Source organism: Ursus maritimus, unplaced genomic scaffold (genome assembly GCF_017311325.1).
Source record: "Ursus maritimus isolate PB19 unplaced genomic scaffold, ASM1731132v1 scaffold_5, whole genome shotgun sequence".
NCBI classification, from domain to species: domain Eukaryota; kingdom Metazoa; phylum Chordata; class Mammalia; order Carnivora; family Ursidae; genus Ursus; species Ursus maritimus.
Genome location: NW_024426663.1, coordinates 20,677,849 through 20,692,013, shown reverse-complemented (window position 1 = coordinate 20,692,013; position 14,165 = coordinate 20,677,849).

The window sequence follows — 14,165 nt, the reverse complement described above, 5'->3', positions numbered from 1 at the left end:
CCCCCATCATCCATCCAAATGCAACATCATATGTAAGGTGTGTTTTACTTACCCTAACTTACTAGGGAAAAGCTAAGTCACAGCAAGACAGTGGGAAAGGGTATGAATATTCTTAAGCTACAATGGCATTTCCAGAGGAACAGACCCATAGGAAAAAAATTAGATATACAGTTACACATTGTTTCATCATTTTCTAGCTACATTAGAAAATAAAACCTTTGGCTTTATCTCTCCATTTCTGAAAAATTCAAAATTCTCAAAATGCTAAACTGTCTTGAGCCGTTTAAATGTAGTCTATAAATAGGAAGAACCTTTAGGAACGTGAAATATACTTATCCTTATCTCTTATTCAAGTGGTTTCTTAATTTTCATCAAAGACTATACAAAATCAAATTAGAATTCATATTTTTCCAACTAAGAAAATAATTTCAATTTAAAAATTAAACAGCACTGGTGGAAATGTATTGTTTAAGAAGACTTAAAGAAAAGCCACTTTGAGAAAATAATTCATTTTGAATGTAAATAATGCTTTTATCTCATTACTATGCACATTAATGGTAACTTCACTAGGGGGCTGATACTGGTGGATATATCCACTCACATCCTGCAAAGATATTGCAGGAGTTTTTCCTGTGTATCTTTTTTTACCTCTACCCAATTTCCACTTTTGTTGTTGTTTTGGATTTTTCTGTATGACTGTGTTTTTATGTTATATCCTTTATGATTCTATTATTGAGTGACTTTTCATTGTTAATTTTCTAGTAGAAAGTAGGACAAGGAAAATTAGTTGGTTATATCTTTATATTCTTTCACAAGTGTCATTTTATTGGCCAATTTTTAAGTATTTCATGAAAAGATTCTAGATGTCAAAACCTGCAGTTAACGCTCCTGTTTAGAAATACACAAAATAATACCTTTGACGTTGGCAACTCAGATGTATTATTCAGCAAAACAGCAATTACTCATTGTTTTGCACTTACATGTTAAGAACTATGCGACACTTGGTGACACAATAACAAAATTGCAAAGTCAATTATATTTAAAATAGACATCCCAATAAAACATACACAACCAACTCCTTTTACTCTTTTGAACTGTTCTGTTTCCTTTTTCTGACTGTTTACAGTTAAATCGATTATGTGAATGTTAAATCTAGGTATAATAACTGATTCACACACATCATGAGAAAAGGAAAGTTAGAAAATGGGGAGGAGGCGTAACACAAAGGGAGGTGTATTCCTGAGGGTACCAGAATCCACGTAGGGAGGTGCCAGAATGTTGCATATTTTTGGAAATGTACATCTATGATGTTCTTTTGCAATGTCAATCATAGTGGCAAACTCTGAAAGAGCAGTGTCTGCCAAAATTTCAAGCAAAATTTAGGCTAGATTCATACTAATAATTCTAAGCAGAGCTAAAGCAATAAAACCCAAGTAGAGTCAAGATCTTTATATCTAAGAAGGGAGGGTTTCAGGTGGGAGTAGTTGTTTGTTTTATTCTATTTTAATTGCATAAGAAGCATTTTTGTAACTTGAACTTCCCAGTAATGAATTCCGCTTCTCAACCCAGCCTGCAGCCTGAATTGAAGTTCCCATCAGAAAATTAAAATGTTTGTCTGGATAAAATAACTTCTAAATGAACTCTCTATTCCTTTTCGTTTCTTTTTGTATTTTCTGCAATGTAGCCCCTCGCAATGATATTAGTTCTAGTGTGGGAAAATATTATAATTGAGATCTGGTAAGTTATTTGCAGACTTCAAGTTTTTCTTTACACTGTGCTGACATTTAGTACAGCCCTGGTGAGGAAAACAATACTACCATTCATAGCTCTAGACGTAGATTTCAATCGACTTAAGCGGGCACAATGAAACTTGGTCATTCACTGGTTACCCATATTGTGTTCTCAAATTTTCTCTCAGCAAAAGTATAATGACTCAGTATTGTATGGTTGCATAGACAAGGGCTCGGAACAAGAGACACTAGTTTTGTCTGACGGTGTGAGAAAGTCGTGAAGGGATCTTTTCTTCCAGATGGTGTTAAATTCAGCTGCCTTTTTAACATTGGCCTTGCACAGCAATCTGCTGCTCCCCTTTCACAAAGACTGCGCTTGGTTCCCACTAGTTAACATGCATACTCACGCAACCTGCAACTTCACTCCAACTGTTTTACAATGCAGTGGTATGCTAAATAAACTTGATCCGGTTTCTGCCAATGTTAAAACTAGCTTTCAAAGAACTACTTAACTGATATTTACACTTCTTTTGACTTATATGTACATGCCTTTGGAATATTTCAGATTTCAAAGAAATATCACCTTATTATAAGGTCACTGTAGAGATTACCTTGGACATCCTTCAGACCCATGCTCAGATATAGTACCTCTCTTCAACACACACAAATAAAACAAAATGTCAGAAGTTTGATGTGCAATAGAAAAAAGAAAAATTGGGACATGTTGNNNNGGAATAGTGGAACAGCAAAAAATAAAATGAAAATAATAACATTGAAATGTATTTTTATTGATCGATAAGTCATGTAACATTAGTATGGTACAAAGCAAGTTTGATATGACAATGGCAAACACATAATTATAATATTGTTTATTTTCCTTAGATGCTATATTTAACACGTTTACATAAAAGACCAAGATGTAAGCAAAAGCGTCAGTAATTTGACTCCATTGAGTGCTTTCAGTAAACAATAGGTTTCCCTAGCAAACATCTTATTGCCTTAATTGAACCTCCTTGAGAAAGAAAACCACACACTTTGTAATGTAAATGTTAATTGTAGTAGACAATGGTTCTAGGTAAATAGCACCCCTGGACATGAAGTAAATGAAAGGAATACAGGCACTTAACAATGAAAGGTTGTTTGCACAAACAGTGCTTCAAATGTAAATAAACAAGGGTCTTCTCAACGGTCACTACAGTAGTAAAACTTTGGCACGTGTTCAGCAGCCATAATGAGAATTTACGTTAATAAAGTCTCTCAGAGTTTCTAACTGAAACTAACAGTGGGTTTACAGGATTCTCCAGTCTGGAATCTTATAAGGTGCTGAAGCTACAAAGGAAAATGTAACGGTTTTGAAGGAAAATTGTTTATTTGGGATTTGAGATTGTCAGTAATCCAGGCCACATGGAAGATAACAGGCCATTTTAGGCATTTTCTTACTGCAATGTTTGTATTTACATTTAACGCCTATACAAATGTTTGCTATGACACATGGAAAAATGTAAGAACTTTTATGAAAAGATTGCAGTGGGGACCTCCAAAGCCCCAAAGTTTCTGCTAAGTATAGTCATTTTTAGATTCAATAAAAATGGCTGTATAGAATTCATCTCACTGGGATGATACCAAAACAACCTTTTATCATATTACTATTGTAATTAACTTTCTGTAGGCTGATGATTTTATAGTTTTACTTCCAGTGTGTGTCTACTAGCATAATTAGGCCAAGTTCCTAAAGATATCATGTTAAGGGGTAAACAGCCTGATGAAGTGATAATAATGTCCACTACAGAGTATGTATTTTTTAGATATAATCCACCCAAAACAAAAGCCAAAAGGTGGTCACAAGGCCAAAAGTACAGACTGAGAATTTGACGTGAAGGGCAGGCAGAAACAGGACTTTTTTGGAACTGCTTTCTACTAGCTTTCCTCAAATATTGAAAATCTTGAGCAAAGAAGAAAGCTGAACTTAATTATGGCCAAATTAAACAGCGGTTATAAAATTAACAGAAACAGACAGTATGCAGCAGCTACGGACCGGTTGGTGGTACCATTTGGGAGGCTGCAGATGGCTGTGGGTGGGAAATGCCTCTACTTTCTTAAGCGATGGAGATGAGTATGGTGTGTGCACTTGATGTTTTTTTCATACCCCCACCCCCCAACAGGGCTGTCTGTCATAGGCTGCCGGCCCGCTTTACCACTTGCCCCCGAGCGTGGGAATCGGAGCGTCCTGCCGTTCACATCTCCTGCATTCCGTTTATCGGAATCAATTAGGCAGGACAGACCCTCAGATTCCCCACCCCCTTTCCATTTTTGTCAGGTCTATATACGTCCTAATTATTTCAGTTTGGGATGCCAGAGCTGTTTCCTGGATAGACCTGATCATCCTTAAACAAAAAGAGAGGAGGCGCACACGTGGGTTGTGGCGTAAATGTCACTTTCATTTCCAATGCTAGGCGCAGAGTAAGACAGAACATTTTTTTAACACTTTGACAAGAGGGGAGGCGATCTCGTCTCCATCATGTCTTTCTGCTTCAGTAGCTTCCTCAAGGAAACCCTCTTGGAACAGAGAAGCATCTGCCCTTGTATTTTGAATAGAAGAATAAAAATCAGCCTTTGCTTTTTTTTTTTTTTTTTTTTTTTTTTTTTGCATTTTCTCTGCTAGCTGTATGTCCTCAGAGATACAGATTATTAACCTTCCATTATAAACTTTTCTGAAAGTCTAATTTCATATAATTTGACATACAACCCCAATACGTGTAGTCCTCAAGCATAATCTTCAAATTTTTCGGGGGAGGGGAACCTCAGAAGGAAATAGCCTAGGTCTACCTACTATGAAATCATTTTTAAACTAGATACCAGACATCTCTACAATAGCTTTCTAAGGGGGGAAAAAAACACCCTCATATAAACTTTTGTCTTAAAGTAGGACAAACTACACATGCATCTTTACTTGTTAGCACTATACAATTCTCCTTTGCAGCTGTAACAACCCCTCTCAAAGTACCTGGCACCTTTATATTTTGGCATCTGTGTGTCACTTAGTTTCCTCTAACCCCACCTTTAATCATAAGGAAAAAGAACAAAAGCAAACACAAAAACAAAGTTAGATTCAATAAGGATTCCTGACCTTTCTGGTTTTTACTGTCTCTTGGTTGTAGTCTTTCATTCTCACATGCTCCCCGGCGATCTTGAAGGAGTTTTTACTTTCGGTTATCTAGCTTTATGAAGACCAATACACTCATACAGCTAGATAACCAAAGATAACAACTCGCTTCCCTCACACGCCTCTGTCTTCCTCTGGCCAGATTCCAGATCCCGATCTCTCTGGTAGAACCGAAGAGTAGTCCTCCAGGACACTTGCCGGGCGTAAGATTCCTTCTTGCATGTAAATATGACCTGGTTTCTGTTTGTGTGTGCGGCTAAAACATCCAAACGAGATCTGTTGCTTTCAAAGTTTATTCCGAACTTTTTTTTCCTTTCAGCAAGTAATCTCCGGCAGCGTTAGCCAACAATTCATCTATGAATATCAGAAAATAAACCCAGCTATTAAGGTGCAGCAAGCGGTTACGAGCGAGCAGCAGCATCCGTCCCTCCACAGGCCTCTATTTGCATTGTAAATTGCTTCATTCTCACGCAAGACTCTTTAGCCTCTCTCTATAGAGATGTATAAAGCCAACGGCAATTTCCAGCGCAGGTTAAGGAGGAAGGAAAAAAAACATCCCATTCTATAGAAGAGGTGACAGCTGATTCAAGGATCTGCTCCTGATCCTTTTGGGTTAGGCACCGTGAGCGGTTTACCAAGCGGTGGCAGCTTGATTGCACATATCTCGTGTGTGTGTGTTTTAGGGGGAAGATCCTCGATTTCACAGGGCTTCTAGGCTGGGGAGGAGAAGATGCCGTCTTGCTGGCGTGCTGCTGCCCCCGGTCTGAAAGAAGGAGAAAAGGGCCATCATTGGAGGGGCTTTCACTGCCAAAATGTGGACCAGCCCGGCAAGGTCAAAGGTTCGAGACCGCGGGAGACCAAGGTAATGATGATGTCATGAGAAATCTCAAGTACACGGTTATTGATATGCATCAGTGATCAGCCAACTGCCCCACGCCTCCAGCCCGAGCAGCGGCCGCGGCGGCAGCGGCAGCGGCAGCGGCGGTGGCGGCGGCAGCACTGCAACAAGCCCTATTTTCTCAATCAACATCTCTTCCGCTAGCACTACCGACCGCTCCAGGAAAAGCAACCCGCGGCCTTTTACCTCTTCGGTGCTAGTGTAGATCGCTCTAATATCCAAAGACTGGAAGAAATCTCTCTCTAAGGACAGATAAAAGCATTTCAGATCTGGGGAACGTCTTTGCCTGCATTTCTCTTCTGGCAGATTGCATGGGCAGACAGATGGAAGGCACTTCGCTATTGCTTAAAGCAGGGCCTTGCTTTCTGGGGCTGGGAATCAGATCTGTATTACGCAGTGAGTCGATGTGTGATTACATTGACAATTTGCTCTGGTGGTGTGTTTTTAATGGCTTCACAGCTCAGTCATGTTTTGTATCTATGTGCCATGGCGATAGGGCAGCGTATTTTGTTTGCTCTGTAAGTTCAAACGGAATGCTCTAAGCAGGCCAACTTCATCCTGGTTTTTTAAAAAAATGACTCTGTACAGGGTGTGTGCCTTAGAATGTAGAACAGGTAAACACTGCAGCATTAGTTTCTACTGTTGTACACAACTCTGCTGTAATGAAAACGCTGAGCCTTTGTTCATAATTTCAAAAATCAGTTTTCATACAGAAGGACAAAATGTACTAGACTTCCTTATGAAATTATGAAAAAAGTATCCTTACGTCAGGAAAATGACAAAACACCTGGGTGTTAAGAGCATAACTCTACCCCACCTTTCCCTGCCCCACCCCCACCTTTCTTCTATCTAGATGAGAATATTGTTTTATTAATTAATTAGCCTCGTTCCTTTTCTTGGGACTCTTCAAAGTGTAAATATGGTCACTTTAAAGAGCTCTTTTCTTCTTCTCCTTCATTGATGGGTAATCTATGTCTAATGCGTCTATGCTATGCACAGTTCCAATACACAGATGCCCCTGAACAGAGTATCTAAGGTGCAGTCCACATAAGATGCATAATCACCATGGGCGAACTTTATGGATTGTGTTCCAAAATTGGGAGTCATGTCTGGTGGTGTTACTATTCTTTAAAATATATGCTACACGCGAATGTCATAAATCCTCATCTTCATTTCACACATCACTAGTTTATCACAATACTCTCATTTCTTCAGGTTGACTATTTTGCCCATGACTAAAACACTTCAGAATTAATATATCCTCTTTCATTAATTCAGTAATTTATTCCTGTAAGACATGAGTGTGAATATGCTTACCAAGTTACATACAGAACACACATATGTAAATCCTATAGAAAAGACTGACAAGTCCAGAACACCAAAATTGCTATGAAAAGCCCTCAAACTACAGTTCACACAATAATATTACACCAATTAAAGATACGATTAAGAAACACAGGCGCCAACTTTCCCTTAGATTTTTTATTTACTTTTTTGGGTGAGCATTTATGTTCTGATTATTTAGAAAAGACTAAGCTATGGAAATCACTCATCTACTTTTCTTATCAAATGTTGGTCTAAGAAGTATGATCAGAAATGGCTGCATCGGGTTACATATAAAATGTACGTGCAAACTACAAACTAATTCAGAGAAACACACTCCCATAGAGTTACTGTTCCTTCTTGAACTATGAGGTCACAACATAAACGAATGGACAGAATTGAACACATGACTGAAGCACATGCCACTTTGACATTATGTAAAACTGTAAAGAGCTTTGCTGCATTGGAAGATTGAGAGTATTTCGGCCTTGCCTTCCAAGACCTAGAAGCAGAATCATTAGTGATTTGGCATGTACTACATAAAACAAGCATATGATCAGATAAATTCAATTCTTTAAGTCAAAACCCTAAGAAATGCCAGATATTTTTAGAATATCTTTTTGCCTTATATACATCTGGGTGGGGGTTGGTGAAAGTGGAGAGATGTGATTCGTGTATGTCTATGTATGTGTGTCACCCCATATTTGTGTGAATTTGCAAATTAATGTGGGTATATTCCCACATTTAACAATCAAATGCATTTTTAGAACCCAAGTAACTACCATGGAAGCCAAGACACTGAATATTTGAAGTGCTTCTTCAATTAGAAGCTACAGAAGATACTGTCTTAAAATAGCATCTTCTAAAGCAATGCCACATAGTCACATGAACTGACTCCAGGACTGGCCCTCATGCATGCCACATATACCGTCGATGCATTGTGAGAGCCCCAAAAAGTGAAAATTAACGATTATGAGCAGTCTGTTCACTAGCCATATAGCCAATTAAATATTTTAGCTCTCCATCCTCTTTCCAAGTATGGAGAAATAAAAGATACCCAGCAAGGCTTAACACTGAACACCTGATTATTTTGAATATTGCCAAGGTTCATGTCATGGTTTGTCATATACCTTTCAAGGACTTTATTATCCCTTAGGATGTGAGCCAGTTGAAACAACTGGGCTGATTTCCTAGCAATGCCTGCCATACATTGTTATGAGCAACTATTAGCACCTACATATTTTTATTTCAGATATTTTTGTTTTTCAGAAAGCCATTTGTCTGAGCTACAGAATACCCTTTCTGAAATCTGCATATTGAAGGATATACTGAATTCAAATGGCTTGCCTGCTCATTCTCTAATAAATTCCCATTAATGGCCAGTAGATTAGGACGTGATTGTCATGCTTGTTTTCTCATCTTTTTATAGGTCTCCAGATGGCTAAAACATGAATTGAAACGTCCTGGTTTTCTTGGGAATAAACAATCTCAGCTTAAGTTAGAAGTGAAAAGTTATGATTTTCCACATATTTGGATCAGAATTATGCTATTCCATAAATGCAAATAATCAGGTTTGCCACTCATATTTAGAACACCTCTCTGAATCCTATTCAGACTACTGCAGAGTATATAAAGAATTGGCCTATTACTAAATCCCTTTTTAATACTGAGTTTGTAGATTCTTATGTAAGTAAACCACAGTCCACTAATACAGTCAAGACTACCATTTTCTACATAAAAGCCATTTAATTTACAGCGATTTGTATAGTTCAGGCAAGGTACTTGACTGGCTTACTTTCTAATAAAAGTGTCCTATTATGTCTTCTGTATCCTGAATTTCATTTTTATAGGCAGTTACAGGTTATGTTTGCATTACCCTTGATATATAATATACAAAGGCTACATACAGGGAAAAAACTGCACATATGGAAACTTAGATTTTTCTGGAATTGTATCTATTGCATGAACTGGGACATATGCAATACACTGCAGGCCTACCACCCAGCAATTCTATTTTGACTTTGTATATCATTTTGATTTTATCAAATGTAAAATTTTAAATTACCTTTGGTTGGTTGTATTGTCTATTCATTTTATGCTTCTTTGTAGTCTCATCTGAAAAATAGTCAAGAAAACAAATGATCACAGTTTTAATATATACATATATCTATATAATCATGTTTAGATTTGGCTTCATTTTAAAGTATTGCAATTACCATGATCCCTTAAAATGCTAAGAGATTACAGAAAGCCCCAGTACAATGTATGCTGGGCTTCAGCACCCACAGGGTTAAATATGCTAATTTGCATTTAAATGGAGACATGCATGATAATGGGAATGCAAAATATGCAGAATCTGGAGGGGTTTGGGAAATTAATTTTTTTCTTTCTTCTTTTCTTTTATTTTTAGCTTGGAAGGAAGAGGGACCCTTAAAAAACATTAGGGATTTGAACACCGTAACCTGCCATACAAAAGACGAGGGAGAGTTCTTCCATGTAAGAATCTCAAGACTGGCACAAAGTCATATTTTCTAAATGTTTAAGGAACTGGATTTCCAGGCCTTACAAACAATGGGAATCCCTAGATAAATATCTAATCCATTAGAAAGATGCAAATAGTTTACTGTAAGGCCATAGCACCGTGAGATGTGCATTCATATCTATGGCACCTGATTGGCTATTTCCTTCAGTAAATCAATGAATAATGTAAAACCTGATTGTTGTAAAGTGGTGGATTTTTTTATTCCCTTCCCCCATTCCTCCATGACTCAATATTCAAGAAGTCTTACTCTCCCAAAAATACCTTGCTTTTCTTTTATGATTTTTTTAATGCTTATTGTTATTTTGGAGTAGTGGGGTGGGGCTACTGATTTTGCAAAATGAAAGTACCGCACTGGTTCAATTATGCTGACTATGGGAGCTCGTTTCCGAGACAGCGCCCTAATTACTGGTGGCAAGGTGGGGAAGGGGGGTGCTGGGAAGAGCTGGGCACCAGGAGAGGGAAGAAACTGGATCCGACCCTGCCATTCTGGGCCCAAGGCAGCCACAGCCCCAAAAGAGCCCCCGGCCATGGCCGTGACTTGACAGGGCCTCGGGTCTAACTTCTGATCAATACCACTGCTGCCCTGACCCCTCAAGACAGTCCCCCATTCAAGCGGCACCCGTACATTTGCAAGAGAAAACGCCGCAGACACTAATGCAAATACTGTGCCTGGGTTCCCAGCTCCCCGTGTTCCCTCAGACAATTCCAGGCCACGGAAGGAAGGTCTTGCTTCCCTCAGCGGGGTCTGGGCTCCAAGCAAACTGCAGAGACCGGGCTCCGCTCAGATACCAGAAGCATCTGAAGCTGAAATGTTCCAAGTGCCATAAGCAACAGCGATGGCTGTATCTTGATGAATCTGAACTTGGGATAACCCTGTAAAGCGGCCTCTCGCCTCCCGGAATCCAAAAGGGAAGAGAAAAAGGAAGTGGAAATCCACCACGTCTAGTTAGCTAGTGTGCATTAAGTTTCCACTAGAATCCAATCAGATCCTCACTTCATTGCCAGATGATTGCAACTTTGAGGTAGTTAAAAGAATCATTCAAAATGCAAACCCTGAATCCAGCCAGAAACGCAAAATACAACTGTACTTAGCTCAAGGTTTATAAGAAAAAAGTCCCATTAAACAACAACACAAAATTACATACAAAATTCCCCTTTCCAACGCGAAATTTTCCTGGCATCTCTCTGCAACTGGGGGTCAGACCGCTGGATAATTAACAGTTCTGGCTCAGACAACTCGAGAGATCAACAGGTTTAGCATCCGAGACTCAATCAATTAGCTGAAGCAAAGCCCCGGACTGGCCCTCGGAGCGGCCCGCAGCGGGGCTCTGCGGTCACCGGCTCGAGGACGAGGTGAGGAGCGCGGGCGCGGGGTTTGCAGCGGTCACTGCCGGCCCCGTACCGCTGACCGAGTTGCCGCCTGCGGGCCGCCACGATACTCACTTGCTCTCCTCCCTGCGCCAGGCAGTGTTGCCCCCCAAATCCAGCTGGGCAGGAATCGAGGCGCTGACCAGAAGACAAGATCCAGAGTCACAGGGCGGCCGCAGTACACAAACCGGCTCCTTTCGGCGTCTCAAAAAAAGAAAAAAAAAATTTTTTTTTCAGGTCATTCCTCTCCTTAGCACATTTAAAACTGCCGCTCAATTCCACACGGTGATTCTTGCTTGATTGCGTCTAAAACAGTTTAAACGGATCTTCCCTTCTGGGGAAAGAGAGAAGGGCGCAAAAGACGAAAGAGGAAAAAAGCCAACTTTTCCCCCCCACGCCAAGCACTTGCTCCCTGAGCCTCGGAGTGGAGAGTGAAGTGGTGTGTGCGAGGCTCGGCAAGTTTTTGGGGGGGCTGTCCAAGGTCTAGTCCAGCCCCCTCTGCCGAGGAGGACGTGCTCTGAAACTCAACCAATTTCCCCACTGCTTTTGTTACTGATGAACTGAAGCCCTATTGTTCATCCATTGCCACGGTCTTTTTCAGTCCCCACACTACGTTCTGCGTTGCCAGAGATAATGAATTTGCACCCAAACCTCTCATAGTCCCCTTCTGACAGACGGAACAAATTAGAAATGTCTCGTCTGAAGGAAGGCAATGGCTACATTTTCCTATTGTAGGATGTAAAGCACACATTTCTTTGGAAACTTCTTTTGCCTTTTCTACCTTTTATTTTCTCTTCCCTCTTTTTCTCTTTTCCTTCAGTTTTTTTTTCTCTTGATTTCTTTAGACTCTCTTTTCTTTCTTTCTTTCTTTTTTTTAAGAATAGGCCTGTCTTGTTTTTCCAATGCACCATTTTATGTAACTTGTGGATCTTTCCTACCTTCCTTCTTTCCTCTCCTTTTTTTTCTTTAAGAACTCCCTTTGCAATTTTATTTACAAACTTGGAGAATGACCTTTTGACTTGCAGACTTTTTAAAAAAAAGAAAGGTCTTTTGGTTCAAGTCCCCCTTCCTCACTCCTCCTCCTCTTTTTGTTGTGGTCGTCAAATATGTTTGGCTAAAGGCAAGCAATACGTTATAAGGATTTTTATTCTTTAAACTCCAGAGCTATTCAAAAGGTACCAGGGACACCCTATAGGGGTTATCTATTTGAGGAGGAAGAAAAAGCGTGTGTGTGTGTGTGTGTGTGTGTGTGTGTTTGTGTGTGTTCCAGGGAAAGAGGCAGAGAGATGTGGGAGGGTGTGGGTGGGAGTGTGCAGGGAGAGAAGGGTGGGGGCCTTGAGGGAAAGTGGGCTTCCTGGAACACGAGCCGGGAGGCTGTCAGGGGTGTAGGCGCGAGAGGGAGGGTGCAAGAATCTGTCTCGCCGAGGGCGGCTTGCACCCCTGGGCCTGCTCGCGCTCCCAGCCGTTGGCAGCCTGGGCGCGGGTGTCTGCGCGCGCGGGCGCTTGTTCCGAGCCTGCGCGCGTGCGACCGGGGGCAGAACGGGGGCTATAAAAATTCAGGCGAGTGGCCCGTATGTAAATGCAGCCCGGGGGGAGCGGGGAGGTGGTAATGAGAGCCGCCGGCGCTCAACCCGGCCGGCGGCCCCCAGCTTTCCCGCCAAGTGCAGCCGGAGGACAGACAGCCATGCGTGTCCTTGGCGCGAGGGCCCCCGCCCGCGCGCGCGCGCGCCCGTCCCCCGCGCACACGCACACACTCCCCTCGCAGGCGTGGGGCCCGGTGGCCACGAGCTTGTCAGGAAAACAAAGCTAGGGTTGCGAGGTGGAACGAAGAAACGGCAGCCTTGGCGGCCGAGGGCAGGACTGGGAAGCCGACGCCGCGGCCTCCGGCGCCCCTTCCTCGGCAGCCCGCGGCTCTGCCCTCCGCCCCGGACTCCGCACGGCCCCGGCCCAGAAGAGGCCGAGGATCATTTCTTAGCTACCTAGGAGTGGGTGGCGAGCAGAAGCGGGGGCGGATGTGCACTGGGAGGTGCCAGCGGCTCCCGCCCGGTGCGCAGGCACGCACACGCCGGCGCGCGGGGCTGGGTGGGGGGCGGGGTGGGGAATAGTCTGAAGGCCTCCCTGCAGCGCAGCCGAGAGTCGCTACCTCCTGGTTGAGGCTGCTGAGCTCCAAGATAAAAACACACCAGGCTGAATCCACCAGGCAGCGCCCTGGGCTGCGACCAAGGAATGGCTCACACCTCAAAAGACCTCCTCCCACACAGTGTAATAGGAAGGGCCTGGCTGTTCAGAGAGAGAGAGAGAGAGCCTTCTCTGATCGACACACCCCGCATTCCCAAATGGGTAAAACTCGAACTCCAGCCCAGGAACTCTGGCCTAGATGGCCCTGCAGATAAGTCCCAGAGGTGGCCTAGAAGAAACACCGATCTCGCTCTCATCTCGCTCTCAGCGCCTCCTTAACACACACACACACACACACACATATCACATTACAACGCAGGCTAATAGCATGGCAGTTAATGAAGCCGACGCGCTTAATGAGTGCACAGGTAAATAGGTACCAAAACGAGAAGCTCCCACCAGTTGGCTGGGCGATTTACCGCTCCCTACTGGAAACACGTGTAGCTTATCGTGTTTTAGGAATGATTTGCTGTTGTCTGCGGACTCCCCCTCTTCTTGTTGTGGAGAGAAGCCAAAAAAACAAAAAATCATGTTCCATTGTCAGAGTCTTCTCTCTGATAAGTTACCCCAACATTGGTCTATAACAGTTGGGGATCGGATTTGGTTTGTTATCTGTTGATTTTGGTTTGTTGTTTTGGAGTGTGTTGTTTTTCTGAGGGAAGCAAAAGAACGTTTATTTGGTGGGGCCGGAGGCGCAGGACAAGAGCCTGTGTTTACGGCCGGAAGGCTGGCGAGGCTGGAAGCCAGGCGGTGGCGAGAGAAGACGGAGGCTCATCCTCCCCCTGGGTCGGTACGGGGCCCCTTGGCCTCCTCCGGCCTGGGCTTGGCCGCTGCCGCTACCGCCGCCCGCACTAGCGGGCTCCGCCGGCTGCTGCTCCGTGTTTTCCCCCATCCCGGCTTCACGTTCAAGGTTTAGCTGCGAGGTCACGTCCATTGACGTCAGCTCCCTGTCTCCCTCTACGT